This window comes from Pinus tabuliformis, chromosome X (genome assembly GCF_031772625.1).
Source record: "Pinus tabuliformis cultivar Carrire ecotype Pingquan chromosome X, CPIR1, whole genome shotgun sequence".
NCBI classification, from domain to species: Eukaryota; Viridiplantae; Streptophyta; class Pinopsida; order Pinales; family Pinaceae; genus Pinus; species Pinus tabuliformis.
In genome coordinates, this window is record NC_142308.1 from 1,561,966,441 (window position 1) to 1,561,992,148 (window position 25,708).

General features: G+C 41.8%; 1 non-coding gene across 1 annotated transcript; it reads right to left on the reverse strand.

The window, feature by feature from the left end:
- Positions 1-23,865: 23,865 nt before the first annotated feature.
- TRNAK-CUU (transfer RNA lysine (anticodon CUU)) lies at positions 23,866-23,938 on the reverse strand. The gene has a single exon. It is a non-coding gene; the product is annotated as a tRNA-Lys (tRNA).
- Between the last annotated feature and the right edge of the window lie 1,770 nt (positions 23,939-25,708).

Here is a 25,708-nt window from a genome sequence, read left to right on the forward strand (position 1 = left end):
TAGATTACCCTATGTCTATTTATAAAAGAACTAATGAGACTAATGAAATGAGAAAGATATGTTTTAAGGATCGTTTTTATTTGAGTAGGGTATAGCTCCATACCACAATGAGAGATAATGAAACCTTAGAGTTTTATTTCAATTACTATCAAATTCAAGTCTCAACCATTGCATCTAAACCTATCGAGATGAGATCACATGCAAAGTTGAAGCATGCTAAGTAATATAAGCATCACATACCATTTCTCACTACAGGAGCTTACCATATCTTGGTGTGGAGTAAGAGACTCCTAATTCTTATTTTCTCAAATCCTAATTCAATTTCCAGCAAAAGAATGCATTGTGAAATAAAAGATATGCATGCTTTGAAGGTGACTGAAGGTTCATTAGTTCTTCTTATGCTCTTACTTTAATTTAGAGCTTCTGGGATGCATGCTTCTTACTTGAATTTATTACTAGCTGCTTAGTGGAGTGAGTGGGGACAAACAGTTATTCATCGTTGTTGGGCAACATAGTTAGGAATTGGTGCATAGTGGGGAGAAACAGTGCTGGCTAGACTTCTCATATTTACTTGGCTACATAAACACCCGATCACTTTTGTAGTTAGTGGTTGTGGATTCCCCACAACCACCACAAAGTAACCTATGCCTCAGTGCCTTACCTCCCGATACCCAACACCCATCACTCACCCTATCATTGAGAACCGAGGGAACTTACTACAACACCTATCACGCCTAACCCAAATAGACACATTTTGAAAGGTACAACAGCCAGGAAAGGGAAAGAACACAAACTTGAACTTGTTTCATAGGCAAGGAAAGGCAAGGCAACAACACACCACTTATATTACTTATGATATTGACTGATACAATACATGCCCTAACACAAATCACTTTTTAACTTTACACCCACCAATAAGTGCCCTTTTGGAGCCCGAAACCACCAAAGAGATGAGTCCATAGGCTGAGAAGAGAATCATCATTGAATAAGAAAGATTTCAAACCCACTATACTCAAACAATAAAGAGATCATTTAAGGAACTAATACTTTTATTGAACTAACCCCACACACTAGTGGTAGTGGGTCTAGGATTACTTCAAGATACACAGACCAGTATCAGTGGGACAAGATAGAGAAAGAGACAATTGTGGATGGATCAAGGGATGAATGGATCAATGAATGACTCGTGGCGTGGATCATCGTACCACTCTTACTTTAATTGAGAGCTAGCGGGTGAGTCACACTTTGATTAGAGAGCTAGATTTATTCATGCCTCTTGCCTTGGCCTTGCAGGTGCATAAGGGGTTGATGGTCTGTATGTATGATGGTCTCTGATCTCTAGTTAATACATTTCAAAAAATTGGAACTATCATTCGATGTCACAAGTATGGGTTCTAACTGGATGGGTACGGGTATGTCTGTATCCACCTTGCCCTCACCTACACCCCCAGTTTGGGAATGTTAGTAGGAAAGAAAGGGCTTGTCCTCACCCCCTCCAACAGTTGAAGCTAGTCTCCCCGGATTGAACTATCCTAAATTCAAAAGGGAAGACTCAACTCTCCATCAGGGGTGTCTATTTATAGTTGGTCATGGAGCCTACCCTAACTAGTTCAACCCTAGCCAGGCAACGACATCTACCGTAACCTATAACTCAACCGAAAGGACTATCGGTGTGGGGAAGGGTGCGGGTAGGACTAGCTCTGTTGGCACCCATGTTGAAGGGCCTCAACTTAACTGGGCTATTGGACCTAAACTAGGTGGCCTAACTAATTAAATTTGTTTTTCTGTGGGTAGGATGGGAGGATATTGATCAATCCTTCACTGGGGATGCTCTGGATGGCTAGACTAGCTAATGAACTGGGGGTGGGATGGATAGCTATAGGGGGAAAAAGGATGGAGCCATAGGCTGGAAAGAAAGAATGTTAGGTAGGTACCTTCCGGATAGAAACTTGATTTCCTTTGGTTTGGTAGAATTCAATTATTGAGCTGTACAACTACCCTACCTCTGCATAGTTAGATTGGCAGATTGGCTTCAATCAATCCCACCAACAGTTGACTCCTTGGTAGAGGTTAGCCCCTGGTTACCCATTTCAAGCTTAATTTTTCAGATCTACACGACTATATAGAGGGGCGGCACTTATTGAGCTTTGACTTACTATTTGAGTTGTTTCCCTCTCCTTTAGTCCATAGTTCGTTACCTCACCCTTGGTGGCACTTCAATGGTGGAGGTTTGAACATCTTTCCCTACTCATTTTGCCATTTTCTCTTTGTGAAGGTTTTGAAAGGTTTCCCTCTTATTTTTGCTTATCACCGAGCTATCAATAAGGAGAGGTAGAGGTTTGAGTAGAATACACTCTTATTTTTGGTTATCCCCTTGGTGGAAGTTTTGGACATTCTCCCTATGAGATTTTCCATTTTCCCTTGGCGAAGGTTTGAGCATTCTTCCCTCATGGATTTCTTTATTGGCTGGATGGCTTGGCTTGCTATTGACTACTCGCCGGGTGGGGCAGGACATGGATTGCTTTGATGGCTTTACGGCTTTCCCGCTGACTTGCGAAATGGCTCTTGCTGGCTAGTTGGCTGGGCTTGCTTGTTGGCTACACCAACCCGGCATCCCTAGCCAGTTGGGAGAAAAGGGGAGATAAGCTAGTTGGCCACCTACCTAGCTACCTACAGGCACATGTGGTGCCATGCCTACCCTCTGAGACTTACCTTACATGCTTACCCACCCATAGGCCCTAGATATGCTCGCTCCCTCTAGAAGCACTCATGAAATGCCTTCCTTCCTTCTATCATAGGCACCCCACCTACCATCCATGCTACAGGCTGGGCATACCACCTACCTACTGCCGCCCCCCCTTATGAATGTGTTACCTATCCATCAGAAGAGCCATATCCCTAGAACACCTGAATGAACAACTTAGGAAGTATCGCTATGAACCCCTTTCCTTATCAGCAGCACTGGATGGGATGGTGTTCAATAGACAATAGAGAAGAAGGTTCTTGGTGTTTTCCCTCTAACAGAGATCGTGGAACTGTTAGATGGAATGGGGATTATGATCCATCAGAAAAATTTGGATGGACAGGCTTCACAGTGATAGGATATGCCTAGACAAAGCTATCAAGGATATCTTTATAACAATCAATCTTAGTAGAGAGGTATGGCCATCTATATGAATCACTTAGTGAAATGAGTCAGGGAAATGCTACGATTCCTTTCCTTTACTTTACTCCCCCTCTTGATGACATGGTAGGCGGGGTGGTGGCTGAATGGATAGTGTCATTATCCAAGGACTTTTAGTTACATGCTCCTCCGAGTGGGATGGTACCGAGAGGGAAAGTTTTGCTTTCACTCAGATCCTTGAAACTGTCGAATGGGATGGGATTATGGTACATTAGAACAACCTCATTGGATGCATAAGATTTTGACTGCTAGGATATGCTTTGATCACTTGCCTTTAGGAATGAGTCTATTAAGAGGGCACTCTTACTATTATCCCTATGACAGGTCTTACCTTATACTTCACTTTGACTGTACAACTTCACCTTCAGAGCTAGGCATGTTGCCTGGCCTCCGGAGGACAACCTCATGGTCCTTACACGCCTTTACCGGACAAAAACTCCTTCCTGACCTTCTAGAGAGTCTCCTTCCAAAGAGTCCAGAGAGTATGCGTGACTTTCCATAGAGTACAGGTACCTTCCTGACCTTGCAGAGAGTACAGGTATCGGTGGTTCAGGAATATGAGGGATAGCGGGGTTTCGGGGATCTCCTCTCAAATTAGAATGCTTGCCTTACCTCATGCTTGCCTGACCTATAGAGTCTGCGAGTTCTTTCACCTTCCTGACCTTCAACTCTCACTGTCTCATGCTGGGGAACTGGTCCTATCTCATTAACACGAAACAACCGGACAAAGGGGAACGGGTCATAAGGTCATTTGTGTACCTCTATCTGCAGGTAATGGGCATGAGCTAACAACTACCTTCTCCAGCTACACCCACTACTTAATGAACTAATGCTAGCTAGATAGGCATGGTCTAACCACTCTACATGATATAACCTCTACTAGAATAGGTAGGCATGATCTCACCTTCACTAGATAGGTATAGGTAATGGACACCCCACTACCTCATGAACTAATGCTAGCTAGGCCCCCAGCCAGGGAGATAAGGTATGAGGCTAACCTATACTCGCTAGGAAAAGCTGCTTCCTACCGGCTTATAGTCTCAACAACTAGTTGAGAGGAAGCTTTTTCAGATCGACCCGATCAACGAACCCCACCTGCTTCACCTTCACGACTTACCTTTGTACCAAACAGCCTTGTCCGGCGGCTTCCAATAGCAATCAAGAGATGGAAGAAAGAGTACCTTTACCAACCCATTCATTCTGCCTTAACAAGGAAAGGGCTTGAGATAAGGGCTTTCATTATGAAAGGGCTTTCATGATGACATGCTAAAGGGCCGGGCTTACAGAAAGGGCCTAGAGGAAAGGGCTTGAGATTGGGCTTGGAGTTACTTCCCCATGACTTGCTCTAGTTAAGGAAAGACTTGAGATGGAAGGAAAGCGAAGCCAGACCTCCATTCGTAGTCCATATCCTTATTCAAAGAAGGTAGCCAGAATATGGTTTCCAGAGATCCTAGATATACATAGTCTTTTCATAACGAGATTTCATGCGGTTATGGAAGGAAGGCGCGGATAGATGGAAGGAGAGGCTTCGTTTTCTAATAGGTCTTCCAAAGATAGAAGGATAAGCCGGCATGGAGTAAGCGAAGCCGTACTTCCATTCGTATATTTACCCACGGCGGATGGAAAGGGTCGTAGGTCAATAGATGGCTGGTCAGTTTCATCGGTCTAGGCTCAGGGTCGTGCTTATAGGCTCAGAACGGTAGGGTCTAGGCTCAAGGCATGGTTGTGGCATTGAGTTACCCGCCTCTATAGATAAGGAAGCCAGCCACCCAGTCACCCAGTCGTTCATCAGACGTGCGAACCGATCCCTGGAGCTAAGGAAGCGTATGGGTAGACTCGACCGATCTCATATCCCCTATCGGTAAAGGCAGGGCTTATGAAAGGGCTTATCTGAGTCACAAAGTGAGTGGGCTTAGTGCAGGCGATAAGCTAAGGTCTTTTGTAAGATAGAGATCGTCTTTGAAGCTTGGTACCCTTAAGCATGGTACCATGAAGCTACGTTACATTATGCCGCTCCCTAACAGACGAAGAGAAGGAAGGAGATTGATTGCCCTTAGATATATATGTCTCCATCCTTATGAACCAACACCTGCTGATACAATGACATTCGGGATTTACCAGCTGATGGCATTCGGGATAGTCAATGATGGACGGATGGATGGTGAATACCGGGATAGATAGATGGATGGTGAATACCGAGAAATATGATTTCTTCTTCCTCGCTTACGTTGGCCATTGTACTGACAGCCAGCTATCGGGTTGGTCAGTGCCTCACTTGGTGTCGTACGTTGGCCATTGTACTGACGGCCAGAGGAAAGAGCTAGTCTCAGTCCCGTAAAGAAACCAATGCTGCTTCAATCAGCTACTATTGATTTTTCGGGTTGATCACTACATAATTTGACTTACCTCCTTCACATTAGTTAGCTCTTCAAGTAGTAGCGTGTTAGTCTCCTTTCGTCGAGTGGTAGTGAGCCAATCGATAACGAGCTCATAAGCTAGCTTGTTGAGGTTTAGATGGAATTGAACTATTTAGCAATGTGTGGTTTAGAGTGAATGAAAAAAACCTAATGAGTGGGATGATGGCTACTGCTTTAACGAAAGAGCATGGCAGTCTTCTGAAGTGCTTGTCCTTATCCCTAATATCAATATTAGAAGGCTATGAAAGTTAGATATATTATCTATGTAATTATGCTTGCCTTATGACTTGACACTTCGTATTTCACGTTCCTCCTCTCCCTCGAGCCGTTCCTCCTCACCTTCAACTTTCAGCTTTCCTCCCGCAGCGGATGATGCACTTTTCATAGGCTTTTTGACGCCCTTTTTCTCCTAAGCCATATATACACCCCGCAGCACCTTGAGACTGGGGATGGATGGGTGGGGTAGCCACTAATGAGGAGGGACTTCGTAACTCATCACTTTCTCTGTGGACGTAGTCCCACCAGGCCACGTAAACATTTCATTTGGAAGTGACTCACCTATAGAGATAGAGTGACACTACATCCTTACAAACAGTGGGAGGCAGGGGACAAAACAAAGGAATCAAAGATACCACCACCAAAAGGATAGTAAGTAGTAAAGGCAAAGGAAGTAGAGGCAAAGGTAGGCATATTGATAGGCAAGCATATGAACTCCCTTAATATGAAGAGATAGTAACCTATATCAAAACATAATTTGTATTCGTCGAAAGGAAATGCAATAAATCAAAGCAGTAAGGAAACCGTAAAATCTAATCAATCGATCCTTTCCTTTTTGGGCCTCACCCCATGCCTATGGCTATTTAGATTCTTTTGAACTGAACCTTTGGGTGGGATTTATAGATTTGAATTCTTGAATGTTTGATCTTTATATGTATGGATGGACGGGCTGGATGGATCACTTGGGTCACTGAATGGGATAAGGACCCCTCTTCATTTGCTAAGGCTCAGTGCCCCTAAAAGAAGAAATGGAGATCAACTACTCTCCTCTCTTATCCCCTATCTCCCAAGCGATATAAAAATCCATAATAAGTGGGGCTTCAACCCAAACCAATAAGGTACACTTACCTGGGATGATAGGCTCTAAATGGCTCTCTTATCTCCTCTCTCCTTATCTGATGCTATAGGGAGGGGTCAACACCCAACAGGTAGAGGCTCAGCAACATTAGGCTCAGCGGCATCAGGCTCAACATTTGAGGAGGGGAAATAAGGCTCTAACTCCTTCGAGGAATGGGGAAAAGGCCCCCATCAAATCGCGGTATCGAGGATCTAGTAGCAAAGACAATGATGAATCCTAACCTGGTAGAAAGTCAAGCTATGGAGAAGAAGAATAATGATTATAAAGGAGGAAGCCTGATTCCTAAGAGAATATCGAGGGAGGATGAGACCTGCCAATCGAAAAGGAAAGAGGTGACCCAGCAATGATCCTAAGAATTTGGATTCAGGGAAGGTCTGGAGGTCTTGCGCTTCTGGGGGCAAGGAACTTTCTTTTCCTTCTCTATAAACAAAAACAATACTGGGGCCCTTTTCCATTTCCCCTTCCCTTAATCCACTCAATTTCTGAGTCAACTGAAGTGCCCCGATGGAACCTAGTTCGACCCTATGATAAGTTTGATATTGATATTGATTCAAAAATGAATGATGACACATGAGTGGAAGGGTGGAGGATTCACCAAGGGATAGGCACCCGGGTAGACGTGGTTAGTCTTCCCACCAGGCTGGGGTGAATTCATGTAGTCATCTTGAAGGTGTAGTCACTTTTAGGTCTTGCATGCCTTCCATCGACCTTCCTACTGCCTACTGTATTTGATGAGTTAGTGGAGTCAAATGTATGGAGATAGAGAGAGTCTAAAAGGAAGCGGGGTAACTGTTTCCTAGCCTCGGTTAGGTGTCGCTTGGGAGCACCTTATTGATTGGCAGGGTGCTGAAGGAAGTATGTACGGAGACAGCTAACTAAACTCTCCCCGTCTTAAGAGCGGGGCTCCCCTATCCCGTTCATATAGATAGGCAGGCGCATGGTTCTTATCAGCGTTTTCAGAGTATATATATGAGTAACTCCAAAACACGGATGCACCAATATTACATATGCCCATACCGACCGATAGAGAGCACTGAACCTCCTCTTAAGGCGTAGCAATTGGAAGTTTTTCCGAATTCAGTGAGGTTTCGGGTGAGGCGACCTGAAGATATTAGTAGCTTAGTTGGTATGGATTACTGGCCCAACAACTAGCTTAGGAGGTAGGGTGAGCTATTCTATTGGCTCAGTGAGCTACTGGATTGGATGAAAACTAGACTATTTCAGTAAGCAATGGTCAGTTCACCCATTTTTCTTGGACAACTAAGCGAGGGTGAGGGAACCAAACTGCTCTAAAGACTAGAGGAAGGGTGAGGATGAACTGATTTTATGGGACACCTTTGGGTTACCCTCAGTTGGATGAGCAACCTGGTGTTAGGTGAACCCCTAGTGACAGTAGCTATAGTTTCACCCAGTTGATCTTAGCTACTGAGTTTGGGTCAAGCCACTTAGTGTAGTAGATAGGAAAGACAATAGCCCCAGGAGTTGGGCTAACAACCAAGCTTGGCAGCTTCAAAGTTGATCAGCTCCTGGTGTTGGGCTAACCCAACTTGTCTGCTAATGTGTGGATGTAGACGACGTATTCTCGGCTACAACCCTCGGTCACTATGCAAGAGGTAAGTAATAGAGGTGTCAACGGTATTCCCGAATAGTAGTACATGATCAAGGGTACATGAACTAGTCTTTATTCTCCCCATAATTGTTGTGGGGAAAAGTGTCCGATGCGGATGACCCTATCCCTACTCTAAAGGTGACAGTCTTTAGCAACAACTGAAAGTAAAGTTTTGATGATTTCCTTTATGAAAGTACAGAGAGAATGAAGAAAGATTAACCAACCTGGTGTCTTTCGCTTAGTCGATCCTTGTCCTCTCTCTTTGTCTCTTGTTCCCAGCTCCTTGCTCTCTTTGCCAGTCCAGCTACACACAGATCCTGCACAAAACAAGAGAGCAAACTACAAGATACAAGTACTCATAACTGATACATGGATTAGAGTGAATCAAATATACATGTAAATACAATACATCAATGCAATACAAGTATATAGGAGAACATGCAAAACTTTATTGATAGAAGTAACAGGGTTCTGAGAAGGTTACAACCAATGATGGCTCCAATCCAGCAGCACCTCCCCAGCAGCAAGAACTCTCCTCTTCACCTCTAGTAAAACAATCACCCAATAGCTCTAACTGTAAACCAACAGCACCTCCTTGCTTTACACAAAATTCCAGCCTCCTTAGACCTCATAGAAGAGCTCTATATATAGGATAGAAGAAGAAAGGATGAGTCAGCTTGAGACTGACATGAAGCTGCCTTGTGTCCTCTCCCTCTTCAGTTCTTGAGTCCACTTGGAGATCCTTGCTTACACATGGTGATCAAGTACCTCTTACTCATCACAGGGCGAATCTCATGAACCAAGTGTCAGTTTGGAAGCTTCCTGGGCAGTTGACACCTTGCAGAATGACTGTGCCACTTGGCCAATCTCGCCCAGCGCAGGTAGCCTTCATTAATCTTGACTTCCAGCGCAGGTACAAGGAGGGACAGTTGCATTCCAGCGCAGAAGCTCAGTGGAGCAGCTGACATGATCCAAAATAAGCCTGTTTTGAAGTGTTTTCAGGTGGAGAACTGATTGGAAGTGCTGTTGTTTGATGACCTTGTTCTTTTAGGGGTAAGAACAACATGTTTAGGGACTGAGGATCCCTGTGATTATTGAAATTTCATGCTCCATGCTGCGAGGCACAAAAATGTCTATAACAATAATGGCTATCCAAGGTTTCTCCAGTCTAGAAGGCTAACCTCATTCTGGTATGTCTCGCTCAAGTCAGTCCTTTGATTGGATGGTTTAGATGGTATGGCTCGGCTGAAGGTAAGTATTTATCCTTTTCTTATCACGAAGAAAGGGAAACATACCAATCATCGGAAACATAACTCACAACAGCACGAACGAACACACGCCTAGGCCCATCAGAATTCATGTTGTATCAAGGTCAAGGTCAAGAAGTTCAGAGTCTCTCATCATACCTGCCGTCAAGAAGAAGAAGGTCGAATAAACAAGAAGGGGAAGGAAAGGAGAAGGAGTGAAGGAAGGGATAAGGGGCATGAGAGGAGAGAATTCCAGCCAAGGTCAATGAGGACTAGTAATGGGCCGAAAGGAGTATGGAAGTAAGGGTAGGTGCCATCTAGGAGCAGAATGGAGAGAAGTGCCTATTAAGATGAAAGGGGTAAGATAAGAGGGGATGTGATGAGTATAAAGGTGCAAGCTAGAATGAGAAGAGATAGAAAAGAGATATAAAGGTGCAACAAGCTATGAGCAGGGGGAGATTCGATGAATTGAGGGAGGGCCATGTATGAATTGGATTCTCTTTGCTACTAGGGGATGGGTGGATATGGTGAATGAATACCTACCTGGAAGCTTTTGTGGTCGTCCGGGAGTGATACTTCGAGATCCAGATGCTCAAAGAGTGCTTGATTCTAGGGTTTGAGTTTACAGTGCCTTTAATTCGTTGTCATATAGTGCTTTTGTAACGTAGATGAGACAGACTAAGTTGGGTATGGGTAGATAAGTTGACTAGTGGGAGGTTTTTCATGATGATAGATGAATCTGTTCATTCGAGGGACATTAAGTGGCTCACCAGACTAACCTGAAAATCAATCTATCCAGTCAAAGGTGAGGTGCAATTTCGCCTCCTTCCTCACTGTCTAATCAATCCATCCATTTTCTATCACTTATGGGGAAAGGCTTTGAGCTGCTGCTTATTAGGAAGAAATACCACATCACATCGTTCTTTTTTGTGAAGAAATACCTTATTGCAGAATCTAGCAAAAGACTATATGGAGGAAAGACCTTATATAGCATTAACATAAATAACAGGGTTAGTTACTTATCTCTATAGACGATTTACTATATCAATAGATTGAATTAATCCCTTAACCATCCGGATTCATATTTCCATTCCCTAGGTCAAATGAAGACCAGATACTTACAGACTTAACCCAATAGCTTCTTACAAGTATGATGGGGGAGAGATTTGATTGGGCCAATGTCGGAACTAGATCTTTCTAAATACTATTAATCTATTTTATCCAGACCGTAACTCCCCTCCTCTTCTCTTATCTCCTGTCATCAAATTGAAGCGTAGCGAAGGTTGTTTAATTCCAAACAAAGAAGTTATGAGATAAGAAGGTGGTAAGTATCTCAGAAGGTGGTTAGTTCATTCTTAGGTTGTATCTGTAACCCCTCCTTGGTGGGCTTTGCCGTTGATAACCTCAACTCAACTCATCCGTCAAGTGCGATCATAAGTTAGGCAAATGAATGAAAGTCCAAGCTCCTATCCTGGTGGTCGATCCTGCTTTCGCATCATCTATTTCTTCTTAAGGCTAGTAATAGATGGATTTCTTTGGTTCTCTACATTAAGGAAAGTATCTTGACGATTTCTTTTCCAGTTTAGGTGAGTATCTTTCTGATTGCTTAGTGTGAGGAGTTATGTAGGAAGATAGTAGGGGGTTTAATGAGATGTAACACATGTTCCTTATCATTCTCTCTATGATTGCGTATATACTATTATATAAGTAACTGTCTGATCCACAAGTAACAGCACAAAGGCATATCACCCAAGCTACTGAGATGAGAGAAAGGGATCCAGTGCACCAACAAACACGACATATGTGTCCTGGTGATAATACCTGAACTACTTGCTTGGGTCGATGGGAACTATCCTTCTTTAAGGCACTTTGCTTTATCTAAGCGAGATCCATGTCATACCTCACTGTCGTTTGGCACCAATGTATTCCCTAACTTTGCTCAGCCACAATGAATTGCTCACTTCATAGGGTGAACCAAGCGTAAGTGGAACTAATCACTGTAGTACAGGTATATAAGGTGTAGGATTTAACGCCATACAAAAATTATCTGCATATGAATTCTAAAACACATAAAATAAACAATGCGAGAGAATAAAACATAAAACACATATACACAGAGATTTTCCCCTGGATCCCAAAACTGGGATTACCAACTTGATTTTTCATTATGTTCCTTTCAATGTTATAATACATATTTATACATGCTGAAGCATCCAATACCATGGATTGAAAACCATCGCATCCAATACCATGGACTGAAAACCATCGCGTCCAAAAAACATGTGTGAAAATCATGCGCAAAACCATAGGTGGGTCCGCCCATCCTAACATAGGGTCCAAAACCAAAATTTTCTGGGGTGCTACCCCAGACCCCATAAAGTGGGGTTACAGGTATGCCTCAAACCCCATGTTACCCCCTCTCTAACCCCTTGGTTAACTACGTGGGCTAGTCGTGGGAAGAATATAACACAACCCAACATTCTCCCACTTGTTGTTTTCTTTCCATAGGGGGCCATAAGAGAGCTTAGTTATTTTTCCAGCCCTAAAATGCCCACTGTCTCTCTACACCAAGAGAACTTCTATGAGCTCTTCGATTTTGTCAATGCATCTGCAGTATTCTTCAAAGTTTCCACCTTTACCAGCAACACCTTTTGTCTTCTATCATATCCCTCAAAAAGTGATACTGAATATCAATGTGCTTTGTCTTTTAATGATATGTGGGGTTCCTTACCAAGAAATTGCACTTTGGCTGTCACAATCCATCCTTATAGCTCTTTGTACTAACCCCATACTTGAACACAATCTCTGCAACCAAATGGCTTCCTTGCTTGCATGAGTGGCTACCATGTATTTTGCTTCATAATTGATAGTGCCACTACATATTGTTTATTACTCATCCAACTTACTGCACCTCCAAATAGGTTAAACACATACCCACTTGTAGATATTCTTTGATCCAGATCTCCAGCCCAGTCTGCATCAACAAAGCCATGAATATCCAACATTTTTTCTAATCCTGATCTTCCTTGGTAGCACAAACCGTAATCACTAGTGCCACGCAAATACCTGAAAACCCACTTCACTGTTGTCCAGTGCTCTTTCCCTGGTTTTGACATAAACCTACTCAATACTTCTAATACATGTGCAATGTCTGGTCTAGTATAGACCATTGCATACATCAGGCTACCGGCTTCACTTGCATATGGAACACAAGACATGCCTCTTCCTCATCTTGTGTCTTCGGACACTGTTTAGCAGATAACCTCACACCTACAGGAATAGGAACCTTCACCAGTTTACTATCCTGCATATTAAACCTTTGCAGTATTGTCTCGACATACTTCCTCTGGTTTAACTAGAGCTTCCACTTTGCCTGCTCTCTTTTAATTTCCATGCCCAAAATATAGTTTGCAGCACCAAGATCTTTCATGTCGAATTTGGAGGACAACTGGGTCTTCAAATCCTGGATAATTTCTTTGTCATTTCCAACTAGCAACATATCATCCAAATACAAGACTAGATAAATAAAACAGTCTCCAATTAATTTAAAATACACACAATGATCTTCTTTTCTTCTGGTGAAGCCAAATCCCTGTATATATGTATCAAATTTTTGATACCACATCCTTGGTGACTGTTTTAACCCATACAGAGACTTCTTTAACTTGGATACCAGTTCTTTCTTAACCTTCACCGCAAAGCCTTCAGGTTGCTTCATGTATATTTCCTCTTCCAGATCCCCATGAAGAAATGTTGTCCTCACATCCATCTGTTCTACCTCAAAATCAAAAGCACTAGCAACATATAAAAATAATCTAATAGAAGTTACCATGGCAACAAGAGGAAAAATATCACCAAAATCAATTCTCGGCATCTGGGAATAACCTTTCGCTACCAACTTAGCTTTGTATTTCTCCAGTTTTCCTTCTACATTTGTCTTCTTCTTGAACACACATTTGCTACCAATGGGTTTCCTTCCAGCCGGCAACTCCACCAGATCCCAAGACTCATTTTTGTGCAAAGATGCCATTTCATCAACCATGGCCTCTTTCTAGAGTTTTCCATCCTCTGAATCCACTGCTTCCTTCACAGTTTTGCGATCATCATCAGTAACAAACAAAGAAAAATTTGAACAGAAAGTAGATGGACTATACCTTTCTGGCTTCCTTCTTTCTAGAATTGATCTTCTCATATCCGGAGTTTGTGGCACTTGATCTTCTGATTCCTCCTCTACTGTAGAGTCTGATTCTTCCTCCTTTAGCTCAAAATCTATCTTATTAGGTTCCTTTGGTTGGAATTCATGTTTAATATCATATTTCACCTCTCTGAACACCACATCTTAGTTGTACAAAAACTTCCTTGTTACTAGGTTCCAAAGCTTATAACCTTTTAAACCATCCTTATACCCAATAAAGATGCACTTTTTAGATTTACTACCCAACTTGGTTCTTTTCTCCTTTGGAACATGTACATATGCATCACATCCAAATACCCTCAGATGTGAAAGAGAGGGTTTCGTATCAGTCCATACCTCTTGTGGAGTCTTATCCTCCAACACTGATGAGGGTGATCTGTTGACTAGGTAACATACTGTCTACACTGCCTCTGCCCAAAATTCATGTCCTAACCTAGCACCATTAAGCATGCTTCTTGCCCTTTCCATCAACATCTTGTTCATTCTTTTTGCAACTCCATTTTGCTGAGGTGTATATGGAGTTGTTTTCTGCCATGCTATACCACACTTATTATAGAATTCTTCAAATTCCTTACCGCAAAACTCTCCACCATTATCCGTCCTTAGCACCTTTATCTTCTTCTCTGCCTAGTTTTCCACCAGAGCCTTAAATTCTTTAAACCTATCAAAGACTTTAGATTTCTTCGTAAGGAAATATATCCATGTTTTCCTTCAGAAGTCATCTAGAAATGATACATAGTACATAGACTTACCCAGTGATGGAACCTTCACAGGTCCAAACACATCATTCTGCACAAGCTCTAATATATGTTTTGCCCTCTTACAACCAGAGGGGAAATTCACCCGATTCTACTTCCCATATATACAATTTTCACAGAAATCAAAATCCAGAGAGCTCTTATGCATACCTTCTACCATACCTTTACCATGAAGTATTCAAAGGCCCTTCTCTCCAATATGTCTAAGCCTTTGATACCACAACATGGTCTTCTCTCTAGAAACCACTAGATTTTCTACTCCACTTTCAGGAACCACAGAACTGTTGCACCCATCAATAAAAGTGCTACCTTGCAGCTTATACAGAGTTCCAATCCGAACTCCCTGCATCAATACTAGTGCTCTTCTCACCATCTTGCAGGTATCCTTCTCGAACAATATTTCTACACCTGCATCATCCAGCTTGTTTACAGAAATTAGATTTCTGGCCAATGCAGGAATATGTAGAACACCCGGAAGTGTTCTAACTCCTCCACCTTGAAACTTCAACTTTACCTTTCAGCGACTAATGATTTTAGCCTTCCTATAATCCCCCAAGACATCAGAACCATCATATTTCTCATACTCGCAAAACCACTCTCTATGGGGTGTGAAGTCAAATGATGCGCCTGAGTCAATCAACCATGCCTCAGATCTACATGTGTACTTGAAGAATCCAAGTACACATCCCCACCTTCATCTAGGGTGGTTTTTGCCTCTATAGAAGGAGCATCATTAGATCCCTTTCCTTTATCAGGAGCTTTAGATTTACAGTCCCTTTTGTAGTGCCCTTCCTTTCTGCATTTCTAGAACACCACATTTATAGGTTTTCCTGGAGATTTAGATCTCCCTCTAGATTTAGATCTCCCACTCGATGGCTTATTTTTCTTTCTGTTCTAGGACTGTCCTTGTACAGACAAGGCATCACCATTCTGGCTCTCCATATTTTTCCGTCTCATCTCCTCCGTCAGCAAGGCTGAGACTATTTCATCAAAATGCAAGGCAGTTGCATTGCTACCTATTTCAATAACCAGACTATCCCACGAATCTGGTAGAGAACACAACAAACTGATGCACTTATCTTCATCTAAAATTTTAATATCTATAGATGCTAACTGACTTACCACAATATTAAATGTGTTCATATGCTCTGTCACTGAGTCTCCATCTTTCATCCTCAAGTTATACAGCTTTTTTCATAGGAACAGTTTATTCACTAGAAACTTAGATTGGTACAAAGTCCCTAACTTGTCCCAGAAAGCCTTCACCATAGCTTCCACTGGTACATTTAGCAATACTAAATCTGAGACACACAATCATATTGTACTCTTGGCCTTCCGATACAACTTCTTCCATTCTTCATTAGACATTCCTGTTGGTTTAGTACTCGGATCTACCGTGATCCACTAATCATTATCCACCAACAGATCCTCCATCTTGAGTTTCCACAACTCAAAACTCTGACCATTAAATTTCACGATCTCTATCTTTCCACTGCTCGCCATCTTCTTTCACCACTAGAATCGATCTTGTAGATATCCCACTGAATAGGGTCTACCATAGGTCGAAGCAAAAACCCTCAACAACAAAGGCGTCCCCTTGAAGCCAAAATAGCTCTGATACCAAATGTAGGTTTTAACCTAGTACAGAAATTACCTACATACGAATTCTAAAACACATAAAAAAACAATGCGAGAGAATAACACATAAAACACATATACACATAGATTTTCCCCTGGATCCCAAAATCGGGACTACCAAGTTGATTTTTCATTATGTTCCTTTCAATGTTATAATATATATTTATACATGCCGAAGCATCCAATACCATGGACTGAAAACCATCGCATCCAATACCATGGACCAAAAACCATCGCATACATAAAACATGTGTGAAAATCATGCACAAAATCATAGGTGGGTCTGCCCATCCTAACATAGGGTCCAAAACCAAAATTTTCCAAGGCGCTGCCCCGAACCCCATAAAGTGGGGTTACTGGTATGCCTCAAACCCCATGTGACCCCCCCTCTAACCCCTCGATTAACTGCATGGGCTAGTCGTGGAAAGAATATAACACAACCCAACATAAGGCAGCGACCACAAAGATGTATGCTATTATGATCCAGCCCTTAATAAAGAGCTCTTTGCTTGGATGAATCCGACACCTAATAATGGTCTAGGGCTCAATCCCCCCGCCTGCAACTATATAGTGAAGGGTTTTAGGTTCAATACTCCAACCAAAGGTGCTATAAGGCCACTTGACCGTAAGGGAAAGGAGAATACTGGTTTGTCAAAAGCATTTGAAAGGCCAAAACTGGACGTACACCATATCGTACAAGGGTTAGTAGCGGTAATTATCGTACGGGTTCCGTAATGGTTTTGATATATCTGGTGATGTGATTGATCGGTTGTATCTTAGTGGACACACATTGGATATAACTTACTCATGGATTGCTAGAACTTGAGTAAGACTTGATGGTTATGTGGCACACTTCCTTATGAGGTTGGTATCCTATGTGGCATGGTTACATTTTTCATTAGGCACATATAGAGGACAATTTGTTAAGCCCTCTTCTATCTGCATGGTTGCTTTCTTAAGAGGTGAACTTATATGAGAGGAGCTAGTGTTGGGGTATCTGGGAGGTGGGAACTTAGCCCTTGGTAGCATGGAACCACTTGGTTGCTTACATGGAGACTTTTGTATGACTTGAGGACACTTCAGTTGAGGAGCATTCATGGAGGTGTGGTGGACCGGAGGAGCACATGGCTTATAGGAAGTAACGGTTGGAGCATTGGATACCTTTGTAGGAAAGCGTTGGACTTGGTCTTGTGGAGCGCTCACAAGTAAAGAGAGTAGGCAGCCTAACAGCCATGTCGTTACCGCAAAAGCTTTCCTAGTGTCATTCCCCTTTCCTGCAGCATCAATCGGTTTTTTAGGGGTTACTGAAGAAGAAATGGGTTACCGAAGTTAGCTTTCAATGAGTTATCAAGGAATTGATGGGTTATCGAAGTTAGCTATGGTAGGTAATAACAATAGTAGGGAAAATGAGGGAGAGTAGGCAAGAGTAGGTTTGAAATAAGTCCCTTATGCTGGAATGACTGTTGCTAGAATTTTTGTACATGCTGGATGCTAGCCCATCTACACTAGATACTAGTTGGTTCTGTCAATAGGCTCATACTCGATTTATCCTACGTGAAGGAACAACTAGGCAACAATCTGAAGAAGAGGATCAGGAGAACAAGAGGATCGAAATAACATATATAGAACATTTTCACATGTTTGGAGAACAATAGGATTGAGTCCTAGACACAAGATCAGCCATCACTCCAAGATACACACCGTCACGGGTTCAATTCAGGGCCTAGGAACTACTTAATTCCCAAGATTGATATGAGGGTGAGGAAACATTAGTTTTCTCATCCTTGTTTTCAATTCCTATCCCTTAATGGTCGAGCGGATACATTTTAGGGTAGGCATGGTTCCTCTCTAATGATAAATCAGAACGTTTATTCAGTAAGTTATTTCTACTGTTGTGAATGCATCCCCTTCTATTTTCCAACATTTATGTTCAACTGTGACTGATGAAACAAGGAATGGCGGGACAAGGCCTCTTATTAGGTTTTTCAAAGACATAGCTATTCTTAGTTAGGTAGTTAAGAGCCCCAAGAACAACCAAACTTTTTCTACGACTGATTCTGGTTTTTATAGGTACTAAATATAAGCTAGCTAAGATTATTATGCTTTTATTCCTGGCCTTCCAAATCACCATGCCAGACAAGTACTCCACCCAGCATATGAGATGCTTTCATGATATATGGATATAAGGAGTTCATTTCATAGTAGTACAAATTCTCCCCAGATGGGATAAACACATCCACATGGCCACCATAGTACCCACGCCGAATAAATGTATCTTCATTCCTACTTGGTATATGGATATGCCAACTCTTTATATCGTAATAGCTCATACAATAAATGCTAAGAGCTAGCTTTGACAATGTCAAGAAAGTGGCTCTGACAATGTCAAGCAAGTGGTGATATCCACTTTGTATTGAGTCCAATAAATATCTTGAGCTTTCCACATAACCCCACCTAACAGACGAATATCCTGTTCAAGGTAATCTACCAATCGGGTTCTAGGAGTCTGAAGATTCAACACTTGCACCTCGTCATGTGGGATGGAGCCTTTACAACCTAATTGTGGACATAACTTTTTAGCCAATGCACCCAAACTACCAGGAAGCAAAGTTAATGAGTCTCTTATATGGAACACCAGTTTCTTTCCTTGATACACAACTAACTCGTAAAGCCTAAGGTTCCTCAGAAGTGGTTTGATGGTGTACCTATCCCCTTGAGAAGCATAATATTTCATTAACAAAATACCATCGAATTGTGAGAAGTTATGGAAGTAAACAGTGTGAATATGATGCTGACCAACAACCAGAGCTAATGCTCTAGAAATTGTGACAACATGTGATGACTTCTTTCTTCAAATTCTGGTATGAAAAAGGAAAAATCCTCACTGAATTTTGTTTCAATTGAAGAATCCGGTTCACCTAGCTTAACCACCAAGAAACCCACTGCGTAAGGAACATGATCATTATTGATTAGCAGAGTTTCAGTATTGGCTACAATGAAAGGCTACCTTTCCTTACTTGTAGGTTTGAGTGCTGGTACATGCTTGGGATAACAACGCCCCCTAACACTCATATCTCTCACTGCTTCTGGTTCACCACCACCTATGATGGAATTCATTAATTCCAAAAGTTTGGTATCAATTTCATCATCGCTCAGAGGGGGCTTTTTTTCTAGCCTACCAACATAATGCACTCGAAGGAATAAACCTGAGAGAACCTCTTTTTCATAATCCTCTTCTTTTTGCTTGGATAATTTAAAAATCTGATCATATATGCCCATATTAGGAATAACTTTACCACTAGAATAATTTAATGAAATAGAATTCCCAATGTTATAGGAAACATCTGTTGGGATTTTCATGACATAACCAATTGTAAATTTTCCATAAGATAACCCAGGGTGGTAAGCGTACTTCATTAAAAATCACATGACAGCCAATGAAATAACTTCAATGTTGGCACATCACAAATATGTAGATTTAAATTTCAGTGAAGCTATTCTCAAGCCATCATATGGATCCTGGCAGTGTTTGCTCTTGATTATATTGTTTAAACAGATTAAATACTCCTCGAATAAGAACTTGTTCATTGTGGTACTCATTTTCAATAGTGCACGTTGTAGTTACAACCAAGAGACTCCTAGCTCTTGAGAAGTGAATGAAATTGATTCCACTTCTCAACATAATTCCTCCCACTTTCCAGAGGTAGAACTGAACCACACACTATAGTGACATATACCTCGTAACAACTCACAGTCTCCTCTAACTTTTTCTCCCATTTGGACATCTCTATATTTTTCTCATTAGGCACCAAATCTATTAATATAGCTCTAAGAGCCTTACTGGGAATAGGATCATTCACCCAGTCAGAGTCCCAAGGGAATGGGTCATTAACCAAATCTCCTCTTATTGGTTGGATCAGATTCAGAAGAAGAAATTCATTTATGATTCGAAGTGGATGATCCATTTCTTGAAACACTTTGATATAATTTGGGGGAACATTTGCTATTGAATCAGCTGTGGTGATGAAATTATCGTGTACTGTGTATAATTGCACTTTCATGAAAGTCAGTTGCTCCACCACTTTCATCGCAATAAAGGCATCCTTATGATGAATAAAGTTGATGCAGGTAGCCATTTAGGTCTTGCGCTTATCCCTATCATGCATAGGCACTCTGAGAGTCGCCCGAGGTTTTTTCTTGGACACCCTATCATACACCCATATTTGAACTGATTTGCTACGCATATAATCCTGCACAGTTGTAAAGAACGGTGTACTATATTGCACTGGTTTCTCTGAGAATGAACAAAACCAACCAATTAGGTTCATGAACCTCATTAAATTTGCTATATTAGGATATTTCTTGATCCAAAATTCATGGCGAAGTTTAGCAATGTGATAGGATTCCTTCATATTGAGCAATGACCCAAAAAACTCACGAATATCACCAGCCATGGTTATAACACTCTTACCATAGATCAATGGCATAAAGAGTTGTTTGACAAGATTTCTTATGAACTGAGATTCTACGATAGAAAACTTATGGTCATTCAGATCCAATCTTTTCTGAAAGAAAAGACGAAGTTCCTCTCTCAAACACAAATACAAATCTTGGATCTCATTTGAAGGAGATGGAAGAAGACTCGTGTGCCTACCCATTTCTTTGTTTAGCAACAAGTAACTCATGATTTGATAAGAATTCGTAGAAGAATCTTGAGTCACTGGAACCCCATTCAAATTGCAAAGGATCTCAATAACACCAACTCTTTTGTTAGAAGAAACCCTAGCTAGGAACTGAAATGGATCACTAATGGGTTGTGCAATGTGAATCAACCTTTTTTCCGATCCAATCATTTCTTCATGGTGATCTAGATACCAGCTCATAGATTGATCTATAGATACAAATTTCTTATACTTAAAGGCCACAACACTTGCTAATCGCATTCTAAGAGAACCCTCATCCCTTCTGGTGCTTTAGCATCAGATGCAAATACAATCAAACTTCAAGCCAAATATCTTTTGTTAAAATGCAATACACCTATGTGGTAGATTCTACCCCGGATGTCCATGAACATAGGTAGACAAAATCAATAACCTTGGTATGCACTCACAAGAGTTAATACAAACTCTTCATAGCGAGCTCGGTGCACCCATGTCACGAATTCCCTCATTAGATTATCACAACTTATCACAACCTGAATACCTTCATCATTATTGAAGTAACAGACCCTCAATAGGTTAGATGCCTCTTGTAGATTCACCTTCGCTAGACTTATCTTAACAAGAAGACCCATCCTCTTCTAAGGTATCATGATTGTCCTGAATAAACTTCAATACATGAGAGTCGACCTCAAAGACTTTAGACTGTAGTGTATTCAATACATCGCACAAATGCTTAGGATCATTCAACATGATATAGAAATGGCTATGGCTCATAGAAGAGAAGATACGAAACCTATTATAGATCTCTCCCGTGAGTCTGCTTAAGTAACCACCTTCAATATCTGCTAAAGTGGACGGTACAACTACCTTAGATGTCCAAGGTAATAGTTCGCAAACCATGGGAAGATTGAATTTAATTAGAAGAAGACTGGGATCAAAATTGCACATAGCATAGCAATTTAAGGGTATAAAACCCTTACCCTTATTCTTAGAAACAGGGAATTCATCTGTATAGCTTAATTCTATTTTCAGAGTAATCAATTTTCTTTCCACCAACAACTCTACCATGCTTATGCCAATAACATGATAACTCCTAGTCGCTTTGCCTTTTTCCCTTTTGTGGGATGATCCACATATTTCGTCATTCCTAGATGATAAGCTTGAACTCGTATAGCAGAATCTAGTTGCTGGATCAAATTAGATACCCTAACAACAGATAAATCCTGTACACAGTTGAACATTGACCCTAGTAAATGATTCATGATAGCCTCTACTGTATATACACCAAACTTCTGAATATAAGTTAAATCCGTTTCGGACAGGCCACAGTTCTCCATTAGACGTACCTTAGTAGTAATCATATCTTGACCAATTAATTGTTTGATCAAGCCTGGAACACTTTTGAATGCACTCTATTCATCAAAATTCATAGTAAGATCTTCTATTTTGTTCTGTAAACCAAACAAATATTCCTAGCTCAAAGCTCCCTCTTTCAAAAGGATTGATTTTGAGCCCATCAACAACTTGATAACTGCATCATGATAGAGAGTCACAGTAGAAGTTCTAGAACAAGATATCGAATCAGAAATCTTGTTGTAGAAATTCTTCTAGAATAATGACTCAATAGTTTGTGCCTAACTTGAATGAAAACCACTTGAACCAGAAACTGAAGAAAATGGAAGAACATTGACCCTAAAATATCTATGAGATGAGAAACCTGGAACTGAAGAAAATACGTGAGATGAGACAATAGGTGAAACAAAGAATTGAGCTGAAAGCATTTGAGCCATGCATGTCTAGAGTTTGATAGCCCCTGCTTCAGGTTGGAGGTTTGTAGCTCCTCCTAGCTTCCAACTCATAGCCCTGCCTGGCTATATTTTGAAATTGTAAGTCATTGTAAATTTATTCTATTTTTGTTTTGAAATGCTCCCTCGGCATGTGAGGGTCACATTAGTGTGTATTCTATTAATATAGTGGGTGATGGGAGGCTGGCCTCAGCAAAGCTCAATTATGTGGAGCCTAGGTCCCATACCCTAAAGGGAAACTTGTAAATTGGGAGTGTGAAGGTATGGGCAACTTTAGTGAAGTGAATGAAGGCTAAGAGTCTCTCTACCGAAGCTGCAGCCTAGGGTTCTGGAGGTCCAGGGCTCCGGAGGTTCAGCTAAGATTCCATAATGAGTAGATACTTTCACACTGCCTCATGAACCATGAAGTGATTCAAGGCCTAGCGTCACCATATATGAAGTGAAATATGAATTGATTCAAGGCCTAGTTTCCCATCCTATTCAAGGCCTAGCATCCCATATATGAAGTGATTCAACAAGCACCTATATACTGGCAACAAAAAGTGATTCAAGGCTTAGCGTCACATCTCTTAAAGGCCTAGTGTCACATCTCTTAATTGAAAAAAGGCCTAGCATCACATCCTAGAGTGATGCCACCTTCTGAATGAACTCTACTAAATCAAACTCTACTAAATAACCCTCCTGTTGGGGTCTTGAGCACCTGTCCCTTATCTAGCTACCATCCAACTCCTAGCTACAATAGGTCATTTCTACCTACTTTTTGGGTCATGGGTCATTTCTACCCAATTCCTCGTAGCCCCCACTAAAGATGGCTCTAGATACTAACCCTATCAGGCTAGCTATAGGCGAGCTTAGTTCAAGTGATTGGCCACTTCCCATTGCTATACCCTGGATGGAAGTCATGTGGCCTTACCCTGGGTTTGGAAGCCCACACTTTCTAAAAACTTACTTAATGACTCATAAGTCAGAGAAGCCCAGCAATTGGGATCAAAATTTTCATGACCTCCCATCCCCCTCTCACTACACCTGGTAACATCGGAGATTCATTACTCCCCATGGAGAGGACAGGCTATTGGGTTGCTTTCTTTTTGGGGAAGCTGGCCAAAACCATGGCCAGGCCAATGCACCCTACAGTGAGGTGACCTAAGAAGGAGGTGAATATGATTTCTCTGGTTCCGAAGGCGGACCTAACCTATATGGATCAATCAAGTAGGTGTGGGCATAGCAGGAATCGAACCTGTGACCATTAGGTTAAGAGCCTAATGCTCTACCAATTGAGCTATATGCCCTTGCTAAAGGCTCAATTCTACGTATTTTTCTCGTTTGTTTTGAGGAAGAAAAAACAAGAGAACCAACCCTGACATGATGTTATAATTTGAGCATGGCCCATATCCAGTCATAGGGCTAGGCCTCTCAATCTCTCCAGGTGGTTCGAGATTTCAGTCCTGAGACTGCCTTTCCCTGACTATGCTGAGGGAAGCATAATAAGAGAGAACATTTGGTGAGAATGCCCCTGCTTTCTCTACCTTGTTTTGGTGAAGGAGTTTGGTTCTATTTTTTTAGAAGAAGAAAAAAAAGAGAACCAAACCTTGCTCTCAGACAATTTCATGCTCTTCGAGTTAATTGAATACACAGAGGCTCTCAGAGCATCAAATGCTCTTTGAGATCCTCAAAAGACGGCTAGCACTTCGAGCATTTCATGCTCTTTGAGCTAGATGAAAGGTGTTCTCTTTTTTTTAGAAGAAGAGAAAAAAGAGAACAAAACCTTGCTCAAAGCTTGCCTTATATATCAAAATGGAAGGCCTAATACCACTAGATCCAGCCATTGGATGCTTGGGTATTACCTGCTGCCCCAGTGTCTACCAGCTTGCTAACCCGCTAACTGCTTCACTGCTTACTGCCTGCTGACCTGCTTACTGTTGAACCGCTTACTGCTTACTCAGTATCAGAATCTCCTAACCCGCTTACTGCTCTGATGCTACTCTGACTACTAGAAACTCTCCTATTGTCCTCTCAATGGTAGTGATGGTGGCCTTTTAGTCGAGCGTGCTAATGCACCCTTATGGTCAAGCTTGCTTGTGCACCCTTCGGTACCTTCAATCGAGCCTAACAATCTCACCTAATAAGCTATCGAACCAATCTAAATAGCCAAGTAATGAAGGGCCAATTGCCTCTATCAACAACCCAAACTGAAGCAACAGAGATTGTCCAGCACTGATGCTGAGATCCTGGAACTCCCTGATTCTATCTCTACAACCAGTCAACAAGCAGCAAAGATTGAGGATAGAAGACAGGAGGGTAGAGATTGATCATCAAGAAAGCACCGAGATCCTAGAAATTCCCCCTATCCCCAACACTTCAAAGAAATGGACGGAAAGTCAATTCACCAAATGATGAGTGGTTGATGCCTATGCCCAATCGATGATATGGTTGGCTGGAAGGAATGGTGGAATTGTAGGCAGGATAGTTGAGTAACCGACAAGTGTTGGTTGACCCTTTTGCCCATGAGAATTACATCATCCCAAACCATAATTTCTCCCATGTCCCAATGCCCCCCATGAGTCATGGCTGGCCAGGCTAGCCGAGGACAGTCTTGTTCCCTTGAAGCCCCACCCATGCTTTCCCGATTGCGGGATGGTCCATGAGCCGAGAGGGATGGTTTACTCAGATATCGTTTCACTGCCGGATGACTTGGATTATGGTTCATCAGAGAGCCTCGTTGGGATGGATGGACAGGTTTTGGACTGCTAGTAGGGAGGGATATGTACAGACAGTCAGAATATGCTTTGTTTAGAACTTGCCTTTAGGAATATTAGGAGGGACATCTATATGAATGCACTCAGGAGGGACTGCTATGATCCCTTACCTTAGAAGCACCAGATGGATGGATGCATGGATGGGGCAGGGCTAAGCGACGATACCTAAAACCAAGAGAGAGTTACTACAGCTTGTTATATACGATTCACCTGTTGAGCATCATACGTCATACGCAGAAAGCCATACAGCAGATCAGGGAGAGCGGGTAGATCGAGAGACTTTCAGTGAGAAGGGACTAGAGA